The sequence below is a fragment of the Mus musculus genome, chromosome 13, assembly GCF_000001635.26.
Source record: "Mus musculus strain C57BL/6J chromosome 13, GRCm38.p6 C57BL/6J".
NCBI lineage: Eukaryota > Metazoa > Chordata > Mammalia > Rodentia > Muridae > Mus > Mus musculus.
The window spans coordinates 58904897-58931557 of record NC_000079.6 but is presented as its reverse complement, the minus strand read 5'-3'; the positions used below and the strand labels follow the sequence as shown (position 1 = coordinate 58931557).

Here is a 26661-nt window from a genome sequence, read left to right as displayed (position 1 = left end):
ATTCATTACTCAATAGCTGGGCCAAAACCTAGAGGGCTTTAAATCATCAAATGTTGGGCAGCACAACAATCTAGATAGTTTTCTCAGAAATTCTAAACCCTCCTAAATACAAGTATGTACTATACTATGAATATGATATCCACATAAGTGTATCGCTCATTACACAACCTAATATATATCATTAGAGCATGTCAAATATTGCATATTATTTGTGACTATATGACATAGGAGAGTCATAGCTATATGTCTATATTATATATGGCATATATTATTAGCTGCTAGAGAACAATTATTGAATGCAGATGGAAACGCCAACCCTATAACAGGTGATACAAGCTAGGAATGTTGAGTTCCTTGACTCCAGATACCTCGTTGCCCTACAGATGGAGAAAGAATGTGTAACGGTATCTTAAAGCTTATGTTCTCCGTGCCAGGTTCTCTTTCAAATGCTGTGTTCTAGTTATCCCATTGACTTTCCCAATAAAACAAGTTCTCTTATCATGCCCTCTTTACTGATGAGGAAACTGAGGCCTAGAGAGTTAGGTAATTTGCCCAAGGCCCTACAGCATCCTGTGGTACAGCTCCAGCCCAGCCCAGGAGTTCTGAGTCCACACCACTGTGTAAGAAAGCACCAACCAACAGTTTTCTCTGAACACAGCTGTGGGAGGCCAGGACAAACACTGAGAGTCCTAATGAACTTCATGTGTTACTTGCATGAATCCTCACCAGATTCTCAAGTGGCAAAGTAGATGGTACCTCATTAGAGGCCCTCAAGACATTTTTAAGCTTGTCCCTGGAAGAGTCCTCAAAGCCTAACCCTCCAGACACTCTGCCTTCCTCGAGTAGGTCTGGTCTGCTAAGTGTGGGTGTCAGCTGCCTCCAGAACAATAACTACCACAACGGGTGTGTAGCATTATTTGAAGAATCTATAGAATCTATAGTGCTTAATTTTTGTGGCTTCATTCATTGCTCCTGCCCTTCCAGTAGAAGAAGAACTGGGTACCAACATCAGGTGTCATTCATAGGTTTAATGCAACCCTGAGAAGTTAGGGGGTAGTGTGGCAAGATAGTTTGCTCCCCTTTCTACTACTCTCCAGTCTTGTTTCTACTGGTTTTGCCTCCAGGCAGACACTAACAAAGCTCAGTTAAGAGGAAACTATGGCCCAGAGCATGAGCTGGCCAACTTGGCAAGCCAAACTCCTCACTTACTCCTGCAAGTCTGGAAGAAGGCAGGTCTTGAATTCCTTCCCATTGAAACAATAGGATTAATATAAGGATGTCAGGCTTGCCAATAAAAACAGGAGAAACTGGACGGTGGAAATGGGAGACTTTATCCCTGAATAATAATAATAATAATAAAAGGTTGTTGATTCAAAGTATTCATTCCCCCCAAACATTCAACGGTGGAGAGGAAAAAATATATATATATATATCAGGGCAGTGTGGTCTTTCTCTGTGGGTTATGACACAGAAACTCAAGGATTTTGCCAACACCAGAGTGCTTGCCACTGGAGCCAAGCCACTTTTTCTTTGCTTCTTTTTGTCATTTTACTGGCCAAGCCTCTCCAAGCCCAGGATTATCACCATTAGAAATTAGAAGTGACTCTTCTAGAGGCCACCTCTACCCACTGGCAGTTGCCCATTCCTTCAGTGCCCTCTGTAGTCTTCTGCTTGCCTTTGAGAGTATTCCTCTCTCTCTCTCTCTCTCTCTCTCTCTCTCTCTCTCTCTCTCTCTCTCTCACACACACACACACACACACACACAGAGAGAGAGAGAGACAGAGAGACAGAGAGAGAGAGAGAGAGAGAGAGAGAGCAGAATTCAACTCCATACTCCATGAAATAAAAATGAAGTGCACGCCAAGCTGTGATACCACTGAGCCATGAGTGATCTCTCGAACACTGATTTCCATCCTGCACGCCTCTAAAGATGCAGGTCACTTCCTTCCTTTTCCCATTCCCTGTCACACAACTGAAGAGATTCTACCAACGATTGCAAAATCAGTTCCATATAAAAACTTGATTGTCATAAGGAAACACCTCCTTTCCTGAGGATTGTTTGTCAGTAAGAAGTTCAATATGCCACACAGGACCTCCTGACTTCTACTCTCTCATGTTAGAGAAAAGAAAGATAGGGGAAAAAAACTCAAGAAAGGAACCTGGAGATGATATGAAACAATGGGTGATTATTTTCTTCCAGCGAGGGGGAAAGTTTTTAGACCACAACAAATGGCAGAACATCTTGTGGGCCTAGCAGCCAAACGAGCTGTCTAGCTTCTGAGCCCGAAATATAGATATTTTGACAATGTGACATTCTGAAGTATTTGCAGCATTCCCATGGTGCATGGTGGTTGTGGCGAAATCAGCCCCTCCACCAAAAACAACTCCAAGAAAACTTTGTCAGCGCTGTATACTAGCGGCGCTAAATGGGGGGAGAGTGAGGCGGCTTTCGTCTCAGACGTGAGGGTATGGCTGGAAGCACAGAAAGGGGAGAAGAAGATAGACAGTAGCATCCAACCTCTGCTGCTTGCTGATTTAGAATCTTCTCCTTGGCCTCATCAAAAGGAAGGGCTGGAGAGGGCCTTGGAAGGAGGGCCACTCTGCGGGCCTGCCCCTGGCTCACAACCCACTCACAAGCATTCACAGTCAAGCGTGCACACATGTTCCTCCTATTGCTTAGAAGCAATCAGCCATAAAAATGGCAAGGATCCGCGGTGCATTGAAATCAACTGCAATTTATCCAGAGCAAAAAGGAAAAGTGCTGAGTCCAGAGGAAGCAGAGGGAGTGGAGGGGAGCTCCAGCTGCCACCTCAAAAAGCCAATCTTATCGCAGTTGTCATTTGGGGAGTTGAAGCAGAAAAGTGTCAACTTGGGCATCTCTGAATGCAGTGACACTTGGGTGGCAGGGTGGTGTTTGGGACTCCCGGAGAACATTTACCTGCGCCGGATGGTGAAAGGGATGCTTCCTGCCCATTTAGGAAAGTGTTTACTAAGTAAAGTCAAACAACAAATCCCCGAGTGTTTATATTAGTGCATAGAAAATCAGGGCTAGGAAGCCGTCAGTCCATCACAGTTGGCTCTGAGGTGATAACCAGTCTGTTGCATTTCAGCATGTGGGCTTAAACATCACATTCAAATCTGGCTCGTGTGGGACGCAGAATCAAGGGTTTACAGCAGCAACTATGCCAGTCTGTTTTCCCCACTTTATACAGGTAAGTCATTTGGTCACGTGGTGAGAGCAAGTGTCCCTTACCACCCAAGAGGAAAGAGCCAAAATCTATACTGAGTCTCTGGATCACTGGATCACCTTTTAGAAAGGTTCCAAGAAATTTCTGTCTGTGTCAGGGCCCTGGAGTCTTTTCTGTGTTCCTTCAGAAGGTGTTTAAACGTCTCCAAACTCACGGCTGCTTCCTAATCACGGCGGGCTTTATTCACACTCCAAGTCTTCAAACTTTCTTCAGCCACGCCCCTTCCAGATGCCCCACCATGCTTCCGGTTCTGCACAGAAGCTCCTCCCAGCTCACGCGACTCTTCACTCTGTGACCTGCACCCCCACCCCACCTCGGAAGCTGTGTATTTGTTTACTTTTGACTTGTCCACATGCCAAGGGGCAGAGAACGAGGCCTTACACATCTCCCGCGTCCAGCAGTACATCACATCACACAAATGCCTGCGGGTACACACGCTGGGCTGGTGGACATGCTGGGATTCAGCACGGTACAGTGTGAACTTTGGGCTGCACCCAATTCACTGGAGCCTAGGAGTCAGTGAGCTCAACTGCACGGACTGGGCAGGAGAGGGCAGCTGTGGTATGGTGGACAGCCAGTGGGCATCTCCTTTTAAGCTCCCAGGGAAATGTGCTGGTCTTGTTCTATTCCAGTCCCTACACTGACCTTCATGACTGTGTGGGGGAGAGGGGCAGAGGAAAGGAGCTAACGTCTATTTCCCAGCTGGAGAGTTTATTAATAATAATAATAATAATAATAATAATAATAATAATAATAATAATAAATCCCCACCCCCCAAACCTATCGATCCATGACTGAGGGATCTCAGCAAGAAAGAAGTCTGGTTTGAGAGTGCAAAATGAAGTTTAGTTATGAGCTGGAAACTAAGTAAGAAACAGAAAGTTCTTGGCAAAGTGAGATGGGGCAAGGAAAGCCAAACTGGTTGCACAATCAGAACCAGTGATTCTGAGGAGGTTGTGGTCTCCTCAGTAGGGCCTCATGAGAGGTGCGCAAACATGCAGCAAAGGGCGGATAACACAGTTACAGACAGACACTGTCACCCTGACACACTTATTATAATATTACATATAACTATATAATATGTAATGTGTAATATATAATTAATATAGAACATAATATATTATAAATATGTTAGATAATGTATTGTGTATATTATAAATGAATACAAATAAACAATTTTATTTATTATAAAATGCAAAGCTGTATAGATGGGGAACGATGCTACTCCTTACACCCAGTGAGACTGTTAACTGCACAAAACCTATTAAGATCGTCACCAAAGCATCAAGTGCTTGGCTCTGCTGGCTTGTGCCTACAGCTCTGGACCACAGACCACTGTGGATTTGGAAATGGACTTCCAGAAAAGCAATAATATGCTCAATGTACAAAATAAGAAAATGTACAGGGGAAAAACAGGGCCTGTCTGAGGATGATGATAGTCACGGTGGAGGAGACAGCAATTGGGAGATGGAGGGAGGGAGGCAGAGGAGGAAGAAGAGGACATGGAAGTAACATTGGGGCACTGCAGAGACCATGCGCAAGTAAACTGTGAGCCCTTGTCCTAAACAGAAGGATTGGAAGGTTCCAGAGTCCCCACTCTGTAAACCCGGGTCCCAGCTCCAACCGACCTCAAGAGGAGCAGAAGTAAATGTCACTCACATAAGACACCATGAGCAGCAGTTCCGGGTCCAAAGACCTCCTGTAGTGGGAATATTGCTCTCTTGCTAAGTGACAGTCTAGGGCTTTCACACGTCCATACCCATTATCACAGCCCAGCTATCATCACATCTCTGGTTTCAGCTGACCCAAGACAGGTCACACGTACATTCTCGCTTGGATAGCTTGAGATAGCTCACGGATACAGTCTCCACTTAAACCAGCTGAGTGGAAAAGATGGTGAAACCTTAGCCAACCAAGCACCTATAATTCCAGAGCACAAAAACAAAGACAGGGTCGATCTGTCCCTTGAACTCCCTACAAGTAGCACAAGTTACCCAAATCCACCACTGGAGATCAGGGAGGGCAAGGTCATCCTCTTGTTCAGGGCTATCTTGAAAGCTAAGTTGCTATCCTGTAGCTTGGAATTGATAAAATGACAAAAGCATCAAGTGCTTGGCTCTGCTGGCTTGTGCCTACAGTTCTGAGGACTGAGGTGTGACTTCCGTGGGTATCCAGGCCTGATGGCGGTGGGTGTTCATTCCCCTGTGTGTTGAGGCTATATGGACGCTCCTTACTTCTGATGCTCTGCCCTCACAAGCAAGAACACTAGCCATCCACTTCCCAGGGTCCCAGACCAAAGCCACCATTCTGTTCCCTTGGCTATATACAGGGCACTTGTTGGGAACATGGAGGGAAGATCAAAGGTTCTCTTCTGGCCGTCATCTTTATCCAGAGAAGTCCCTCTGCCTACACTCAGAGACAGAAGATGGTGTAGAAAATGGGAGGTCCTTCAGCCATCCACATCTTTGCCTCTGGCACCCTCCCCAGGGCAGATGCTGGCAGGATGGCTGTCATCTCAGCTGTCATCTGCAAAAGAAGAGCTGAGATGTGCCTCCTCACCAGAGGTTCTGGCAGGGTTGTCATAGGCTCATGGGACCCTCTATCTGTATCTGACAACGGTTAGGATGAAGTGGTGTCCGTCCTGTGCTTGGTCTGGGTGACCAGGACTTATCGGCTGTCTGTGAGGCGACACTGAGTGTCCAGATGAACCTGGAGAGGGATAGGCAGACTCAGGCCATGGCCATCCATTATCCCAGCAGGTTTGGAAGGGCGGAACCGTGCACTCATCGTTGACTATCCACACGTTTGTACCAGGGAGAACCAGATTTGTGCTCTACAGGTGTTTCTGCCTCAGGAGGAACCCGCAGGATTCTGACTAGAGCCAGTCACTAGTCAAGCTCCATTTGCACAGGCAGCTCTTTTCCAAAGCCACATCAACCTCACCCATGGGAAACCCAGAGTGCAGTGTGAACCCAGGCCTTAGCTCTACATTGGGACTGAGGGAGCCACAGGGCTCCTGGCTTGGTTTGAATCTAGCTGCTGTTCCAGAAGTCTCTGGTGCTGAGGGTGATTTCTCAGAGTTCATTTGGAAGAAGCCCGTTACACCATGCCACGCCACCACAGGCTTCCCAGAACCCAGCAACATCTCATGGTGCCACACACCCATCAACACGTATACAGACTTTCCTACTTAGCATATACACATGTACACATACATACTTAAACATATATACACATACACACAAATACACATGTATACATGCACACATACATACATATAAACACACATCTGTACACACACATATACAGATATACATACACTCAGACTTTTTATTATTTTTGTGTGTGCATATGACATGAGTGTGCATACCATATACAGCACGTGTGTGTGTGTGTGTGTGTGTGTGTGTGTGTGTAGTCAGTTCTCTCTTTCTCCCTTCAAATGGGTTTTGAGTTAAACTCAGGTTATCGGGCTTGCATGGTGGCACTGCTATCTCCTGCCAGTCCCTGAATGTCTTGATGGCTGCCATTAACATGAGTCAAGACCCTGTACAAGCTCCTGTGTGTGAGCATGGCTAGTGTTGTGACAGCTCCTATACAAACACAGACAAAGGCTCACACATTTCAAATTCCCCTATGATCTCACTGTTGGGGGAGGGGAAGTCAGTTTTCCTTTAGGGTGTGGTCCCTGGCAGGTCCACTATGCTCTGCCCATGAGGATATGGGCATCACAGGATGGACGGGATTGGTTATAAAAAGAAAAGGAAAGTTGCCGAGACAATAGGGAAGAAGCAGGGGTGAAGCTAAATCTGAGAGGAGCTGAGGAGGGTGTGGGTATGGTGAGAACTCAGTGAATGCTTGCGTAAAATTCTCAAGGAACTAACAAGACTATCATTAAAACAATTAGAGCCAGGTGTGGTGACACACAGCACTTGGAAAGCAGAGGTAGGTGGGTCTTTGTGAGTTCAATACTAGCCAGGGCTACATAATGAGATCCTGTCTCAAATGGGATGGGGTGGGAGAAATGTTTCAGCAGTTAAGAGCTTCTCTTGCAAGGACCCAGGTTCAGTTCCTAATACCCACATAGCATCTCATAGCCATTTGTGACTGCAATTCCAAAAGACCTAACACTCTCTTCTGGCCTCCAAGGGAACAGACGCAGACACAGTGTACAGACATGCACAGGCAAAACACCCAGAACATAAAATAAAAATAAATCTAAAGAAAGAAAGGGAGCTCTTTAGAGAGATAGAGGTCTATGTTCCACCAAGTGTGTGTGTGTGTGTGTGTGTGTGTATGTGTGTGCATGAGTGTACAGAACAACAAACTGCCTGCCCATAAGTCACAGTAGACCTTGACCGATTTCTTCAGCTCCTGAGAACTCAGCCATGAAATGCAACACTTTAAACAGCTCTGACTGTTTTTAAAGCCTACGTTGTTGGATGCAGTCTTCACAAATGCCTGCTCTCTCCTGGCCAGGGAAATCAGGTATTCCTCTCTTTTGTTTTGCTTCCTGGGTTTCCCAGGCCTCTGTTTCTGTGTCTGTGCGCCTGTCTCCCAGCTCTGTGCATGTGGTTTCTCTCATCCTGTCTTCTCTCTGCGTTCTTCTGTGGCTTGGATGAACCGGGAGACGTGACAACTGGGTGGGAGTCATGGCCTAGATTTGGATGTTCTCCTTAAAGATCAACTGCAATTCCTACTTCATTTAGTACAGGGAGTTACAGTGTATTCCCAGGGTCAGTCACGGACAGGAAACTCCAATCCTGCCCATGGTCAATCAGCTCAAATACTACAAATGACCCTCCTAACCGTACTTTAGATCGTAGGGCTAAATACATTTATTGATGTGAATGATGAAGGGAAATGCCCCAGAAGAGAATTTTACTCTAATTCTGAGTTGGCCCTCCTGGAAAATGAAGACCCAAACTGAGAGCAAGAATCCCTGGGGCAGCATAGATGGACCGCACAGAGCCACTGCTGGCTGATCACAGGGTGGCCCAGACCCACTGGCCTTGCCCTGGATCAGCGGGATGGCTTTCTGTGCTACACAGAAGCTGCCGGCTTCAGTGTCGCTCTGCATTCAAACACTGATGAGGGCAGCAGATTTTATACCTGCAGAGGAAAGGGTCTGAGACCATTCTGTGGCTTTTGTTCCAATCCTACACAGAGAAGCATTTTATTTTCAAGGGACTTTACAAAACCCCAGCTAAAGGACTTTACTGTTCTGCAGTTGAGGGAAAAAAAATCTAGATGACAATCACGAAACAAAATAGATTTTCTACTTCCATTTACCCTGACACCAAACTGGGGGCCTGAAGGCAAGAAGAAAGCCCAGAACATGTCCTCGCTCTCACACTACCCTGATATACCTCAGCCTACCAAGTCCTTACCCAGAACTCAACCCTGCCTGTGCCCAAACCAAGAACCCAACCCGGGCAACCTTTATCAGCTAACTGCACCCAGCTGACAGACACAGGGCCCCTTCAAAAGCTTCAACAAATTTCTCGAGGGAGAAAGTAGATCTACTTTATAAACTTCATTAACACAAGATAAACTACTTAGAGACTCGTATCGTGATGAGCACAATGATCTAGCTGCCTGTTGCTGTTTTTTCCCAGGGGACATTAAGATTTGAGAGGAAGCCTAATGTGGTCCCTGACCCCCAGCTGAACTGTCCATGTCCTGTTCTTGTAACACAGCATGGAATATCAATTCCTCTACGAATGGGTCCATTCTCACAGCAAGAAGCAACAGGGTCTAAACGCCTTGTCATGCTGGACACCTGAAATTCACCAAATTCAAAATAAAAAGTCACCGTTCTAGCCCCGAGTGCTGCGGTTCCCTGCTGGCGGGCTAAGGCAGCAGATGATTATCTAAATCCATAGCTTCGTTTCCCAGAATGCAATGACAAACGCTCGCCTAGACCTGAAATAGCCATCTGCCATGTCATTTGTCTGCTTGTTTGTTTTTCAATTCTCGGAATTTAAAAATGCTGTTGGCAGAGAAGGGTGATTTCACACAAATGACCCACTTCCCAACGTGCAGAGACGGAGAGAGCTAGCATCCTACAAAAACGTTTTTATGTGACTTCGGGGAGGAGCCTGAGAACGTGAGACGTCCAGAATGATCAAGATGGCATCGAGTAGGATTTTGGTAAATGAGAGAAATTCTTAATTTTCAAAACTTTCCATAGCTTCGGGGAGTGACAGCTCTTGCCTTCCCTAATGTCTTTTAAAATGGATATAGGCTCACTATGGGTAAGAAGTGGTGTACGGAGAGAATGGGTTTTACTTGTTTTCAATTCAACCTCAATGTTTGTGTATTGAAACTTAATCTTCAGATCCACATGCTGGTGGGGCTTCTGGGGAACGCCCCCTGCCGTGCCACGCCCTCTACTGTGCCACGCCCTCTACTGTGCCACGCCCCCTGCTATGCAGCACCTTCTGCTGTGTTACCATACAGTAGAGAAGGGAAACCAAGATAGCGCTGTGGTCTTGGCTTCCCAGACTCCAAATCATGAATGTGTGTCGGTGCTACATAGGCATGCGGTGTCCAGAGAGTTAGGCGAGGCTACAAAAAGCCCCAGAGCTCCAGTTACAGGCATTTGTGAGCCAACATATGAGTGCTGGGAACAGAAGCAAACCTGGATCTTCTAAGAGCAGCAAGTGTTCTTCACTGCTGAGCCATCCCTCTACCCCGCAAGGCTGAGATCTTTTTGATGTGACCAAGTCACAGAATTGGAGCACTTTCGTCTTGAAAGCATAGTCCGTTTTCTTCAGCCAGTTTAAAAGATGACTTCCAGATGGCTTGAGCAACTTGATCAAGGGCACAAGGCCCCCAAGGCTCAGACTTGGCTTGGCCATGCTGTTTACAAACTCACTACTGGAGGAAATGTCAGTGTGGTGAGAGGATGTTCCTCACAGGGAGCTGACCAGGGAACAGGGGTGGGGCAGCCATTTTCATATGAAAATCAAGGTTCATGACAAAATTTCCAGTCACAGAGTTAGGGGGCAGGCCTTGGGCTATTGCTATATACAGTGGTTTGAGTGAGAAATGTCCCCCCAAGGCCTCAGACATTGGAACACTTAGTTTTCAGCTGACTGGAATGATTGTGGAACCTTTGGGAAGTGGAGCCATAATGGAGGAAATGTGTCACTGGGGCAGCCTGTGAGAGTTCGTAGCCCCACCCCACTTCCTGTTTGCTTTCTTGGCCAGCCTTGTGTTTTCAATGGAAAGCAATGACTGGTCCTCCCGCTCCTTGCTCTGACGAGCTGTTTTCCATCCCATCCTATCCCAGCCATTATAAATGTCTCCACTGGATCCTTACGTCACAATAAACTGCCTTCCTTCTCTAAGCTGCCATTTGATGGCAGTGACAGAAGAGTAATGCTTTATCACAAGAGCAGTGTCCTCGTGACCAGGACTGACACCTTACCCAAGTGGCCTATGGGTGTTTGGTCTTCTCACCGCTGAGAAGGCCTGTCGCCTTCCAGACACTTAACCTATGGCCACTATGGTCCTACTTTTCCTAGTTTCTGAACCCATGAAAAGAAAGTCTCTACTGTCAACAAGCCTTGTGGCCTGTGCTGTTTACTTATAGCCTACGACAGTCTAGCCCAGGAGTTCTGATCCCACCATGGATAAATTACTCATATGTTTTACTTTACTTCTAAAAAACTGCTTAACTGTTTTGTTAATATATAATACCGAACAATTCAGCCACCATTATGGAATTACCCATACAGACTATGTAGGGGTTAGCAAATCTTTTCTGTAAAAGGACAACTGGCGGGTGCATTTCAACTCCACAGGACGTTGCTCCCTGTCTTGGCTGCCCGTGTTGCTTGGAATCACACACGGAGAGCACGTGTGAGACATACTGGTGTGTTGTAATGAAACAAACATGAAGAATCCATAAAATTTTGGATTATGCCTCTGGGCTATGGTTCGTTAGCCTTTGAGGCTTGCACTCCTGTGCCTGGTCTCTCTTGTTTTTCCTCTTCAAGCTTCTCACTTCTCACATTAAGCTTTTGCTGCACTGTTTCCATACACTTCTCAAAGTATTATCCATGTGCAGTAGGATCTAATTTATTCTATACTAGAAAGAAAACCCAAGGTGAACTCATAAAACAATGTTATGAAATATGTTTAAAGAAATACAGTTTTTTTATTACGTTCATATACATAAAGGAATCAAAATTAAGTCAATAAAACATCTCTAGTATGTGTTGGCAAGTAGGGGGTAATTCAGCCTTACCCAAAAGTAAAAGAACTTAAAATGATGTGATTCATCCCTTGCATCCATCTAACATAAAAGTCTGTTCTCTTAGATGGGGCAGTATGGTTACCATCGCCAATTATGTTTCCACCATTAACTTGAAAATTCCTTTGTTCATAGAAGATGCCCAAATAGTCCACCAACCTAATTACATGCTACCCTAATGACCCAAGTCAACAGATTTCAAAACTCTCAGGCAGGTGGAGAGCATTGCATTCCTGTGACTCCACGAATGAATAGCATCTTAGAAAGCTCCCATCCTCCAGGAACCCACCCTCCAGGGACCCACCCTCTAGGGACCCACCCTCTAGGGACCCACCCTCTAGGGAACCCTACAGTTGCTTCTTCAAAATCCACCCACAACCCTCTTTGCTTTGCTTCCCACCACCCTCTAGGGGTGAGGCGGGGGAGGAACAACCAATAGCCTAGTTTCCCAGCATCCTTTGAAATGGGACATTGACAGACAGACAGACAGACAGACAGACAGACAGACCAACCGACAGAAGCCTAGGGGTTTTCATTTCTCCCTTTGAGAGGCAAGCCTCTTTTCCTTCCTTTCTGATTATCATGTAGACTTTCAGTCATGGGGAGAGCAGCCTTTTGGAGGCCACTGAGTTGCCAACATGAGCGGGAGACTTACTCACTAAGGAAGCACAAGGGAGAGGTGGGAAGAACAGAGAGAGCCCTTGGTGAAGGAAGTAATCCTCCCCATCCTCACTCAGTTTCCAACATGGAAAAAAATCAGGGTTAAGAGATTGGTTTTGTTACTTACTGTAACTGATGCAGGCCTAAGGGAGGATTCATGGTGAAACATGGGCATAGTTGCTACAACCCAAAGACCTTTAGATACTACCAAAGAAAGGTAATTGGATTTTAAATGACATTTTGGTGGCATTTTAGTGACACCTGCAACTCTACACTGTTTCATGTTAGCATATATATATGGCAATACACAGACACTCACACACACACACACACATATAAAATGGAGCTGGATGAAGAGGTAAAAATAGCCTAAAGAAAACTATACTTGTGGCTCCCAAGAACCCTGAGAAAGAGCACAGAAGAGCCAGGAGAGGAGAGGTGCACTCTCTGTTTGCAAGGAGAAGAAGAAACTTTGGGACTAAGGAGACTCTCGAAAGGAGGCTAAGATCTGCGCTGAGAAAGAAGCAACAGGTCCCTCCTGGCCTTCAAGGATGCGGTTGGCTGATCCCCAGAAAGACTCAGCAGATCCACATCCTTGTCCCCTCTTAATGCTAGTTAGTGACAGGCATGCTGCGCCTAATCTGAGCCCATGTGATCAGCATCGCTGGGTGACTGTACGTTTCCCAAGAGTTTAGAGCAGCAAGAACACCCATAAGCACTCACAAGGCCAAGGCAAATGCAGAACAGCCCAATAATGGCAGCAATGGAGACCATTGGAGAGCAAGGTAGAGGCCATACTAGAGCCACCCAGGCTGAGGACAAGCCACATTTCAGCAATGCCATGGAAACACTGCCAAGGTAAGCCCACCCACTCATTAGGAAGGGCAAACTCCTGAACTCTTCAGAACTTTCCAGGTCTAGTGCTGATGGAGTTTACCCAGAACTCTCTGAGTTCTGTGTTCTGCAGTGGGCAGAGCTGAGCTCGTAAGGAAACTTTATTGTAAAGGGAGAAAATAAAAACAAAGAGCGGATGTTTACAAATTCTGGATTGAGCAGAATCCTGACAGTTCCTCAGTGTGACTGTGTGACTCCGCCCCTGACTGCACACACTCTGTTACTGAGGTTTTACCTCCTCATTAAATACCGAGAGATGAGATGGAGCCAGGACCATGATGGTGAGCATCCCATGCCTTAGATGAAGATAGGATCCAGCCTGGTGATAGATAGATCCAGGCTTCTTCTTAAATCTGAAATTTAAGAATTTCCCTTCCTTTGGCCATATTCCCCTCCACTATGACCATAAAGGTCTGTGCACACGTCGGGGCAGGGGCTGTAAAAAAGTAACATTTCTGTATACTCAATACTGCAACCTCTCTCCCACACTGGGCAAGACACTTTTAATACATGATCTTCTTTAAGGTCTGTTTCCCCTCACCTCACTCCCCAGTTAGAGATGAAAAGCAGCTAAGAAGATGGATACATTCCCTGTCCAAAGCAGATAAGGTCAAGTCAGCCATGTCTAACTAGAGCGCCCACGTGACACTGAGGGCAACTTTATGACACTATGTTGTCAATTCATCTGAACTGCCCCCTCATGTCTCCTCCCCCCACTGCTCCTCCCTCTCCTGCCATGAGTGGTTTGTGTCGATTGCGCGGATGCTTTCAGACTCCTGACAGACATAATTACAGCTATGCAAGAGTCCCCTAAGTTTCTCTGAAAAACTTCCAGCACTGCGAACGAAAAGGTACCCAGACCAAGCACAGAGTGCGCTGCATCTTCTGCATCTTCTGCATCTTCTTCCTGTGCAGGAGTCAGGGTGCATGCCTGCTGTTGTCACAGACAGCTCATAAACAAGTGGACGCAGCTGTGTCTTAATAAAACGTTATTTACTAAAGCAGATGTGGCCCACAGGTCTTAGCATGTTGACCCCAGCACTACAGCTGCTTCTACGAGTCACAATTCAGTGTCGATCTTCCCTCCTTCTGAAACAGTGTAGGACTCACTTTTGTTATGAAAATATCTCATTCTGTACAGGGTTAACTCCCATGAAGGCTCTATTAAAATCTTTACAAGAAACAAATACAAAACTGTATTCCATGAAGTTGTCATCAGAGTTACTAAAGAGACTGCTGAACGGTTAATACCAGGTAGTGCTCATGTAGAGGACTAGAGTTTGCCTTCCAGCACCCACCTTGGTGGCTTTTCCATTATCTGAGGCCTCTGAATTTGGTAGGCACCTGAACTCACATGCACTTAACCCACATATACACAAAATTAAAATAAAAGTGAGTCTTTAAAAGCTGTTGTCTGAACTTTTGAGCTGGAGATGAATGTCTAGAGAAGATAAACAGCCATAAAACAGAAACTGGCTGGGCTTGTGTGCTCACACAAGCACACATGTACACACACACAAATTTCTTCTCTCCTTCTTTCTCACACACACATACACACATGCTTGTGCGTGTACATACACATATACATACACACAACTTTCTTCTCTCTCTCTCTCTCTCTCACACACACACACACACACACACACACACACACATACACACACACACATACACACACACACCCTGGGGAGGATTCCTGTCACCCATACTCCCCATCCCAGCTTTACAACATGAATCACACACTCCCTCAGTTAACAGAGCTAACACAGTAAAGCTTGTGTGGTGACTCACACTGCAATTAAGGTCATGCCTATGGTAATCAATAAAGTTCTCTCCTTACATGTTCTATAGATAGTTTGACACCTATATTCAATCCAAGTGATTTGGGGGGGTCACTGTTTGCACTTGAACCAAACTGTCCCAGACACCTGTGCTCTCAGTGTGGTGCTTTCTACCAAGCCATTTCTTGTTTAGAAAACAGCCTGATGGGCAAAATGAGTGACCATGTGGCTCAAAATTCTCACATGGATGACAGGAAACAGTCAATCCCTCCCTATGTTCAGGCACACTTAGACACATACACACAGAGACCTGCACCTTCAGGCATTTAGACAACATAGCATGTATGTGCATGCGCACACGCACACACACACACACACACACACACACACAAACACACACACAATTATATTCTTTTTTCTTTTTGTCTCATCACATCATTCTCTGTGCATAGACATCATGTATTATCTGTACACAGACTTGCTAAAGTAGACCCCCAAATGCCACTGCTGATGGCATGATGATATTGGTGGTGACGATAACAGCTACTGATTTATAGAGTGTTCATACACTGCAGGAACTGAGGGAAATACTTTATAGTTGACATGTCAAGTCACAAGGCATTCCTGAGATTTGGGGGAGTTGTGTTTTCTTTTCCAGAGACATCTGGGTCACAAGGGAAATTTGGGTCTCAAGCTACAGATTTCTAATTTGAAACACTGGACAACTCTCTGAGCCTTGTGTAAAGCTTGCTCTTACTTGTAAGTGGTAATTATACTTTCCTTGAGACCGTTGAAAGGAGCATGAGAGATCATATCTGCACAGCTCTTAGAAGCTAACATGTGTCAGCACACATGGAAGACTGAATCACTCAACTTTGGAAAAGAAGAGAGATTTCCCAATGCATAGGTACTGAGAAAGCGGTACGTGCTGCTAGCATTGCTGGGTGTCCTTGTTGCCCAAGGACAAAAGCAGGTGAAGACAGGGATCTAAAGGGCCTTGATACTAAAGGTCACGCCTTCTTCTACTAAGTTAGTGACTATCGAGAAATCCCATGATCTTTTTAAACCAAAATGCCTCTTCTTAAACTGAAATGGACACCAGGAAGCTAACGGCATTGGTGCTTCTTAGTTTATTTGGCATTTTATGAACAGAGAAAAGCCCATTTTATCACTAGCTCAGTAGTAAAGGACCCAAGCTTGTATAAAGCCTATTAAGCAAATGTCAATAGAATAAAAAATGTGACTCGTCTTTCTTCCTCTATGTCTTAAGGGTCATGATCTACTGAAAATTAGGATTTGCCTCATTTAACAGGTATAATTAACTCTAGTCTCTACGTGTCACAGTGGAATTGCTGCAGGAGGGTAAGTCAGCAATACTAAATGAACGAGCAATTGCATTTCCTCTTTTGTATCCCACGGTGGGAACTGGGGGTAAAAATATGTTTTCTTCCCAGGCTGGGGATAAAGAGACTTCCCCTCAAAGCCTGCCTGTTCCTCAGCAAGTCTGGAAGAAATCTATTCCCGTTGGAAACGAAGGCAGGCCTTGTTGGGTTGTCTTGTGTCCCGTGGCTACAGGTGTTGAATGAGTCTAGACAGTTTTCAAGCTTGAGCTGAATTTTAGACAATGTCTTTCAAATCAGAGCTAAGAAAAGCCTTTCTCTCAACGTTGGGAGTGTCTAGTCTCCGAGGTGCAATCCTTCAAGACTGCAAAATCCAGTCAGAAAGAGTTTCTCTACTTACTTTTTCTTTAAACAAATAGCAAATATTCCATGCCGTTTGTATAAAGTAGCTCCCAGACTCAGGAAAACAACTGAGGCAGGTGTGGTGATGCCTGAGATCCCAGTATTTGGTAGCTTGAGACGGGAAGGTTCTGAGTTATGAGACAGATTGGGCTATGTAGCATGTTCCAGACACCAGGGCTACATAGCAAGCCCTTATCTTAACACAAACTAGCCAACCAACCAACCAGCAAACAACATTTGAAAGTATGTGCCTGGCACATGGGCCAGAACTCTATGCACTCTCTGGAACTTCTCAGAGTATCTGTCCTAGTGTGGCCACATCCAAGAGGACTCTCTGGAGCTGTTGCCAAACATCTGTTATCAATGTGGGGTTCTGTCAGCCTTTGACTCTGCGTGGAGCTAAGGCTCGCTTTACAGTGTTGCAGAGATAACAGTTGGTTATTTCAACATTTCTTTTTCTTTTTAGTCTGATTGAGATGCAGGCCAATGTAAAGATATGCGAGGACCCAGACAGTTAAAACACTCTCAAAGCTCAGAGGGCTCTTCTGGACAAAGTCCTCAAATAACCAGATGATCAAAACAAACACACCCTTCAGTGGGATGAGCAGGTCATAGGACAGGCCCTCTTTCATCTCTCGGCCACCTCTGAATTTGTATTGTGCAATTATCAACACTCTTTTCAAAGGTGCCAAAGAATATGACATCCATTTGGGTCAATGCAAAGGTGACAGCTCACATCTCTGACATCAGTAACTGAAAGTCTTCACTTTGGCCAACACATACAAAGACAACTCGCAGAATACCAACCAGGGCACTTAGACAAGTCCCAAGGGGTCAATGCCACATTGGAAAAGAGAATCGAGCTAAAGAGGACACAGCAGTCATTGACAATGGGACACATTGATTAATGTTCTTCACAACCCAGCTTACAGCCAGGGTTCAGTTTATTAGTAATGACCTCCTTATCAGAAAAGATTGGCAACCATAAGGCTGGCATCTCTCCCCCGATTCTAAAGCAAACTCTGACACTGCTGTAGACTTCCTTTCAGACCCTCTACTGTACCTCCTTCTTCAACATCACTGCTGTAGCACAGGCAAACCCTCATCTCCTGTACTGAAACAAACCCCACTGCACTAAGGCAGGGCAAGGTTTCCAAAGCCCTAAAAAGACCGGCTGACTTAGCAAATACCAGGAGTGACCTTGAGAGTATTGATCAAACTCTCTTTGTCTGTTTCAGAGGCAGGGAAATTAAATAGTCCTCTAAATCATTAATGGATTCCTTTTATGCTCCCCTCTCCATGAAACAGCCTTTCCCCTCCATCCGAGCTGGGAATCTCTTTCCCACAGCTTTCTGGGAAACAACAGGTATCGCTTGTCAAAAATACTCAAGAAAATGGTTCCATTTTCTCTCTTGATATTACTTAGAACATCCAATGAAAACTCACCCACAGTCAACTGAATAATTGCCTTGGAAAGATGCATACATTCTTCCTACCTTGATGGGGCTGATAAGTCTGTCTTTAAAATATATTGAAATGTTAACGACAAAGAAAGCTTTAGTGAAAACTTCACCTTTTAAACTAAAAGTCTGTTTGACTTTATCTTTCTCACTGAAAGTTTCTGTGTTTTGAAAGCTGTGTTTTGCGTCTGCATTTGGACCTAGAATCCGTCTACCACTGATGAGAGAAAGCAGGGTTCAAAAACCTCCTGTCCTAAATTACCTCCCTTATCAAGAAACCCTCAGCACTAAGAAGGAAGCCAGAAAGCCTGGAGCCCATTTAAATGGAAACAAAACACAAAGACACCTTTGTAGAAGTGCATAAAGTTGCTTTACAATGTTGCAGACTTAACACTCGATTATTTCAACCTTTTGGTTGCTGTTTTTTGTTTGTTTGTTTGTTTGTTTGTTTTTTAATAGACTGAATGAGATGCAAGCAGATGTAGGAAATGGGAGGACCCAGACACTTCAAATGCTCCCAAAGCTTGTAGGGTCAAAAGCCTCAAATAACCAGCCCCTGTGACTGGATGACAAGAGAGTCCAAGACTGGATGAAAAGAAGGATAAGACAGAAGGGCCATGTGGGGCAGGGCTGTGTGGGGCAGGGCTGTGTGGAGCAGGGCTGTGTGAGGGCTGAGTGGAGCAAAGATATGTGAGGCAGGGCTGTGTGGGGCAGGGCTGTGTGGAACAGGGCTGTGTGGAGCAGGGCAGAGAGGGGCAGGGCTATGTGAGGCAGGGCTGTGTGGGACAGGGCTCTGTGAGGGCTGAGTGGAGCAAAGATATGTGAGGCAGGGCTGTGTGGGGCAGGGCTATGTGGGGTAGGGAGGTGTGGGGCAGGGCTGTGTGGGGCAGGGATGTGAGGAGCAGGGCTGTATGGAGCAGGGCTGTGTGGGGCAGGGCTGTGTGGGGCAGGGCTGTGTGGGGCAGGGCTGTGTGGGGCAGGCAGTGCAAGAAGCCCCAGCACTCTAGGCCTTGAATCAACCACTAATTTCAGATTGACCTCAGAAAGTCTATGGGTTGCTTTGGGCCTCAGTTTCCCCAAGGAAGTTGCAGTAGGTAGTACCTTCCCTTCTGTCCAAGTGTAACACCTACACCTGTTCCCTTGCTATATCTATCCCAATTGTACCTCTGTTTTACATTGTCCCCACTGCCTGGGAGAAGCCATCTAGGTTAGGAGGAGCAGAACCTTATATGCGGTCTCATAGGAGCTCAGAGAGCTGACTTTCTTCTCTCTGACAATGTCTCTGGGCCATGGCACTCCAGCTTCCCTCTCACTTTGTCATTTGTAGATCCTCCCTGTGGTGATTTGAATAAGAATGGTCTCCACAGATTACTAGATTTGAGTGGTTAGAGAAAGGCACTAGGACTAGGGGGTGTGGCCTTGTTGGAGGAAATGTGTCACTGGTGGGGGGCGGGGGGACTTTGAGATTTCAAAAGCCCAAGCCAGGCACAGTGGCTCTCTTCCTCCTGCTGCCTCTGCATCAGGATGTGGAACTCTTAGCACCAGATTTGCCTGAGTGCCTCCATGCTGGTGAAGGACTGAACCTCTGAAACCGTAAGCCAGCCCCAGTTAAATGCTTTCTTTTATAAGAGCTGCTGCCGTCATGGCATCTCTTCTAGGCCATAGAATACAGACTAAGACATTCCTCCTTTATCCCGTGTCTCTGCCATACAAGACGCTCCGCTCGAAAAATACTCCATCTTTCCAACCTGCTCCAACCTCAAATGCATGAACAGAAACTCTAATCCCCTGACGCTGCCCAGGAGCCCTTGGCTTCACCTCCTTGCCTTGGGGCCAGACACAGGGTACCTCTGAGGTCCTTGGAACAGATAGTGATAACAGAACTTGTCACCTGGCTCCTTCATGCTTGATTTCAGCAGATGCATGAGAGCCTTTGAAGGATGATGGCTCTCTCCACTCTGCAGCCCAAGTACCCAGAACAGACACTGCACCCAGGGTCTGAAAGACAGACCCTGACAAATCTGACCTGTCTCTGCCAAATCTATGGCTTTAAATTTAATTTTCACTACCCTCCCATTTTCTCCTATTTCTGAAAATTGCATTGTCATTCCTTGACTAAATCCATTATCCCCAGCTTCTATAAGTTATTTATTTTAGATCCATGTAATAAGCATAACAATTAAAATGCATTTGTTAAATGTTATTCTAAAGCCATGCGTATATTAGTGCCAACTAATAATACATGGTGGTAGCCACATGCCTAGTTCCCATCTGGATATTTTATACTTAATAATTCATCGAGTCCTCGGTCCAGAGGTAAGGAAAATGGAAGTAGAGATGAGAGCAACATAGCCAAAGTCACAAAGCTGGTAAATGCCCCACAGCGACACTTCAGACTCAGGATGTCTGGCTGCACAGCTGATGTCTTTGCAGGAAGCTAGACTACCCTGCCTCTTTGCCTGGGACACGGCTGTGCTGACTAGATTATGTCAACTGGATACAAGCTAGTCATCACACAGGCTATGAGAAAGTCCCCGACTGAGAAAATGCCTGCATAAGATTGGGCTGTAGGAAGCTGGAAGGACATTTTTTTCATTAGTGTTCAATGTGGGAGGGCTCAGTCTATGATGGATGAGGCCATCCCTGGGCTGGTGGCCCTGGTTCTACAAGAAAGTAGGCTGAGCAAGCCATGTGGAGCAAGCCAGTAAGCAGCGAGCGTCTCTCTATGGCCTCTGCATCAGCTCCTGCCTTCAGGTTCTCTGCCATGCTTGAGTTCCTGTCCTGACTTCCTCCAGTGATGAACAGCAATGTGAAAATATAATTCAGAGACCCTTTCCTCCCCAGGTTGCTTCGGTCTTGGTGTTCCAGCACAGCGATGCTAACCCTGACAAGGACGATGGCCAGCCACACTAGGGGATTTATAGACACTGTTTTCTTTAACCCTCCAGACAGCTCTACCAAGTGGGACTGTGATGGTCACCATCTACCAAGTCGCGCGACTAATGAGGTGGGTTTGAGAACTGCAAACTCGGTGCTTACCCCGGCTCTTCTCGTGTGACAGACAAGATGGACTCAGACAGAGCTGATGGAGACGCATTCGTCTACGTAGTCTATAGACAATGTGAGAACATGCCATCACCCAGTTCCCTGAATCCTGAGGGATCAGCTCATATCCTACATGTTTTACAGGTAAACAAAGAGCCAGTGACTAACTCAATCCATGACTCACATCTCCTGGGTCCTGAGTCTCCTAAAAGCTGCTCCTCGCATATCCACTATGCACTCTTCAGTGGTATCTTCATTAGAATACTCCAGAAATCTAACCAGTATGGAAATGCTAGTGTTTCCAGGACAACTAAAAGCTAATTAAAAGGATGTGGCTATCGTGCCTTCCCACGTGGTTTTAAAGCACACCAACCCATAACTTTTGAGCTAGAGCTGCCTCCCCCCCCCACCCTCCACCTTTGCACATCCAGTTCCTGAAAGCAAGCAATGGTGTTTGTGGTCACCCACATCTGTGGAGATCCTTAGAAACAGAAGCTATAATCTGAATATTTACAACATAACAAGACTTCCTCATGCAATCCTCTTTTTATGCAAAAAGCTTCTCATTATTCTGTTAAGTAGTACTAGGCTAAGATTAAAAGATTCATCTGCAAAGATTTGGGTTTTTTTTTATCCTATTTTGGAAAAATAAAGCAGTGAGAAGAAATCTGAAATGGAGACAGTGAACCAAAAGAAAGAAAAGAAAAGAGAAGAAAGAAAGGAAGGAAGGAAGGAAGGGAGAGAGGGGGGGGGAAGGGAAGAAAGAAAGGAAGGAAGGAAGGAAGGAAGGAAGGAAGGAAGGAAGGAAGGAAGGAAGGAAGGAAGGAGAGAGGAGCACAAACATCCTAACAATGTGTGACAATGTCAACCATGGGCTCTGTCACCAGCAACAGGTCACTTACACTGAGTGACCCCGGGCAAGGGAACTCATATGTTGGAAACATCAGCCACAAAGGCCTATGTACTGGGAACCTTGGGTCACATGGCAAGACAGGTAGCTCTGCTGCACTTAACAAGCACTGGTAGGCAGAGGTGGGACCTTTAGAAGGCAGTTGGATGAGGTCATGGAGAAGAAATCCAAACTGACATGAGTCCTCCCTGATGCAGGAAGAAGGCCTGCACCAATGTGACCCTCACTCTCACACTCCCACGAGTCAGACACAGCAAGCTGCTATTGCCTGCTGTTTACCACCTAGGGGTGCCATGTTCTGCAGTAGCCATGGCCAGAGCTATCCCCAACTCAAGAGGTCACTGAGGGCATTCAAGGAACTAATTCATGTAAAGTATTTAGACAGCTGCTGGAACAAAACAAACCCACAAGTAGACATTCTTTTTCTGTGTGCAAAAATAGTGAAAGGAAATACAACCTTTTTTTTTTTAAGATAACGTGGTACGTCATGGAAGACTCTGGGAGTGTGAGTCCTAGAAGAGGCAGTGATGGTAGGGTGCAAGGCAAGGGGCAGTGTCAACAATGAAACCATGTGAGAAATTTGAAACTTCCAGGTGAGTATCTAAAGGACTTCTAAGCTCTGCTGACAGCCAAGGTGTGTAACTTCCAGCGTGCACTGCCTGGAGAGGAGGCATGAGTGCGGGGTGCCCGTGTGCAAGTCATCAGCTTGGCTGGGAATGAATGGAACCTCAGATCACACCTTGTCTACAATGATGGGCTCCCCCCCCCCACTGTCCAAATTGATATTCTGAGAAGAGCCCATCCAATGAGCCAAGGCTCCAAGAATATTCTTTGAATGTGGCTTGAGTTACTAAAGAATAAATAATAATAATAATAATAATAATAATAATAAAACTCATGGAAAAAATTAAAACGGTGCACAATTTAAAAAAATATATACACTACAAATACTAGTGTAAGAATCTTCTCAAACTAGAAGATTCTCTGAGCCAGGATTTTGGAAGCTTAATGAGTGAGCAAGTCCAGGGTGAATTGTTTAAGAAGCCACAAGTTGTCCTTCTCCTAGAACCCCACTATACACGTTTCCTTCTGAGAAGTGGGTTGTGTCATCTCATTGGATACACAAGAGCCACGATGTGACAGGGCTTCTGGTACCACAGGCTCACGGTCACACTTCTCTTCCCATGTGCCCTCAACATAGTCCTGTGCAACACTGGACAAAGCTTCAGACCCACTCCTTAGATTAAAACAACAACAAAACAAAACAAACAAACAAACAAACAAACAAAAACAGGTCCCTGCAATAATGTCTGCGTTTGGTGGCTGATTATGGGATGGACTGCCAGGTGAGGCAGTTTCTGGATGGCCCATCCTTTCGTCTTAGCTCCAAACTTTGTCTCTGTAACTCCTTCCATGGGTATTTTATTCCCTATTCTAGGGAGGAATGAAGTATCCACGCGTTGGAGTGTAAGCGCCAGTTTTGAATTTACTGCTCCTGGTGTGCAGGTGGGGGAAGGGTGGCGGGAGGTGGGTGGGGGGCGATCCTTTAGGGAGCTTCTGAGATGTGATTTGCATTTTTAAATGGCCACTAGCATCCTCTGTGTATAGGTCTCAGGGGAAATACCGTGAGAGGGCAGAGGAGGGGCTTCTTCTATGAAACGCATGAACTTGAATTAGGATTTATGGCTTTCTTTATGTCTCTAGCCTCCTAAAGAAAATGGGCTCTACTGTGCAAACAGGCTCGCCGAAATCATTTTACAACCATGCAGCTATGAAAGGAACTAAAGGCTGACAGGGAACGGTCACTACAGGTGTGGAGATGCCCCCAAGGGCCTCGCTTTCCCTCGCAGCTCTAAATTGCAATCGCTCCGATGGATCATTTTCTAGTACTCTGATTTATATTGAATAGCAGGCACTTTATCACATGTGGACACTAATTAGTTGATGAACATTAAGTTATTAAACATATTCTGCCCTTGTCCCTTGAGGAAGTGACACGGAAAGGAACAGAAGCCTTCACTGGCACCTGGCATATGGCTGCCATTCAAGGAATATTTGCTGAGTACAGAACGCACAATGAGCAGTTGCAAGCAAGCATGCAGAATATGTACACCCCATACACACACACATACACACACATGCATGCACACGCACACACACAAACACATGCATGCACACACACACACACACACACACACACACACACATTCTCTCTGTGTATCTCTCTTGCTCTGTCTCTTTGTTTCTAAAACTAAACACACACACATCTCCAAAGAGCAATCATCAAACTCTAAGCATGTCTATGCGTTCCCAAATGCGACCCCTGCAATCCTGTGTAGAAGGAAGACATTTTGTGGCAAAGAGGTAGAAACACTGTGGAAGAGAGGAACAATCCCCTGGGCTCCACATAGCCAGTGACCAGGGCAAAGGTCTGAACCCAGATCAGCCTGCCTTGGCCTGAGCCTTCTCATGGTCCTTCCTTCGACAACGATGCGTTTGCTTATAACATTCTAAGAATTTGTCTTTACATTTGGGACACATTTTTAACTTCACCTTCGAGGCTTTGCTAGCATTATGTTGTGTTATCTGGACTCAGTCAAACCGGCTATGACTCCCATCCAGTGGCTCATCCGGCTCCCCCACCCCCACCCCTGTATATCTTCCCGTCTGCACCCCAGCCCCACCCCTGTATATCTTCCCATCTGCACCCACAGTTATTTCTGTGAATGCTCTTATGGTGGATGTTCCCCTCTTCCACACCCGCTAACCGCCACACCCCCACTACCCCATGCCCAGTGTGGAGGTCTTTGGGATCAATTCTATATCCACTCCTTCATTCTGGTTGTCACCATCTCTTCTTCGAGTGCCTGTCTTCGTTGTGTTCCAGTGAGAGCAAACCCTTCACCAACGTGTGACATCACAAACTTGCTCATATTTCGATCAATTTTCTACTTGGACCCTATCTTTCCTCCTCGTCCTGTCCTTCCCCCAACTCTCACAGAGCCACGCCAAAGACCTCTGCATCTCCATCTCTTAGAATAATTTGCAAACTACATATCTACAGTACTTACTGCCCCTGTGTTTCCCCCACTAAAGTATGTTGCCCTGGGAGACAAGATGATCTAAGTCATTGCCTGACACAGATATGTGATTGCAAGTGAACAAATGTATGCAGAAAAGCTGATAGTAAATAATAAATACACGACAGAGAGGCTGCGGTTTACTCGGAGCTAAGGTGAGTAAGGTGACCTCACTAACATCTCAAAACACATCACGCCAGTGAACACCATAAAGAAAGGGAAGCCAGTCCCTAGTCTCCAAAATGCCCCTGTCCTAAATAAATATCTCAAAGAGGGAACGATCTTGAGAGACTCTCTCACTTGATGTCTGAGAAGTCTCCTACAGAGAAGTGTCAAGAAGATATTAGAGTCAGAGAGAGCCTTGTGTTTCTCATTCTCTACCCGTGGCCTGGGCGAGCATGCTTCGTCTCCTTTGCTCTCTCAGATAGGACCTATATTCTCACACCTGAGGATATAGCCCACCCACCTCAGGCAGGACTTAGGCTTACAAACTGCACCCACTTAAGCATTACCATTGGAGCAGGGCAGAGCTCAGACTCCCACCATCAGGGAGTCAAGGACAGCCTGACAGTTAATGGGTGATTTTGGTCTGAATGGGTCAAACATTGGGTTGCAATTCTGTAGAAGTGCTGAGGTAAGCAGACATTAGGTCTTTGAAAATGTGTCATTTGGTGACATGACAAGCACAAAGTGTCCCCTGCCCATGGCTGAACACATCTGAAGGGGGCAAGGTGATTGAGCCCTTTATGTACACAGAACATCACTGTCCAATATGGGACAGCCCTTGATTAGGCTTTCACACCCAAAGGATCCATCCAAGTGGGAAAATGTAGAAGGAAAAAATAGCTTTGCCTTCCTGTTCGAGCTGCAGCCATGGCAGAGCCAGGGTCTACTGTGTGGAGGGGAGAGCCAGGCTCGGGCAGCAGAGTCAGAGCTGATTGCACAGAGGGGAGAAACAAGAGTGTGTCCTTAGCCTCTGCCTGCCTCTGAGTGCTCCTGGTGCAGCTGCCTCCGCCCTTCGCAAAGTTGTTTGCCTTTTCTCTGCTTCTTTGTGAATGGCTTTATAAGAAATCTAGATTCCAGCGACGTTTGAAATTTCCCAAGTAAAGCTTCCTACAAGACAGAGAGCCCAGCCAGCCCACACCCTTGGCTTGAGCAGTGTTCCCTACTGAATTGAAGATGAACTGCCTGGCAGTTACTGAGACAAATGACCTGACATTGTCATTTGGTGAAGCTTAAAGCCCAGACTTTCTGCTCCTCCCTCCCACGGACTTGTTTTGTCTGGGAGGCAGGCCATATTGAAAGCCTTTACACTTCTCTCCAGTTCTACCATTTAGTCCGAAAACGCCCTCCAAGGTATTATCCTGAGAGGCCTCCATTAAAGAATCCTTACCAAAGCCCTGCTACAAATGAGTTTACCAGATAAGAAATCCCCAGGTTAACAGGAGAGACGTTGGCAGAATTGTCACAGTGAGAGTTTAGTTAGCTGCTCAAGGAATCGCTCAGCACTCAAGGTCAGCTTGTATTTACTGCATTTAAATGAAGGATCTGCGAGACAATAGCCAGAAGCTCCATCCT

The 26661-nt window shown here is 45.9% G+C and overlaps 1 protein-coding gene across 8 annotated transcripts in view; it reads right to left on the bottom strand.

The window, feature by feature from the left end:
• Ntrk2 (neurotrophic tyrosine kinase, receptor, type 2) overlaps window positions 1-26661 on the bottom strand; it is a 327499-nt gene that overhangs the window by 202413 nt on the left and 98425 nt on the right. The gene's annotated exons all lie outside the window — the stretch shown is intronic.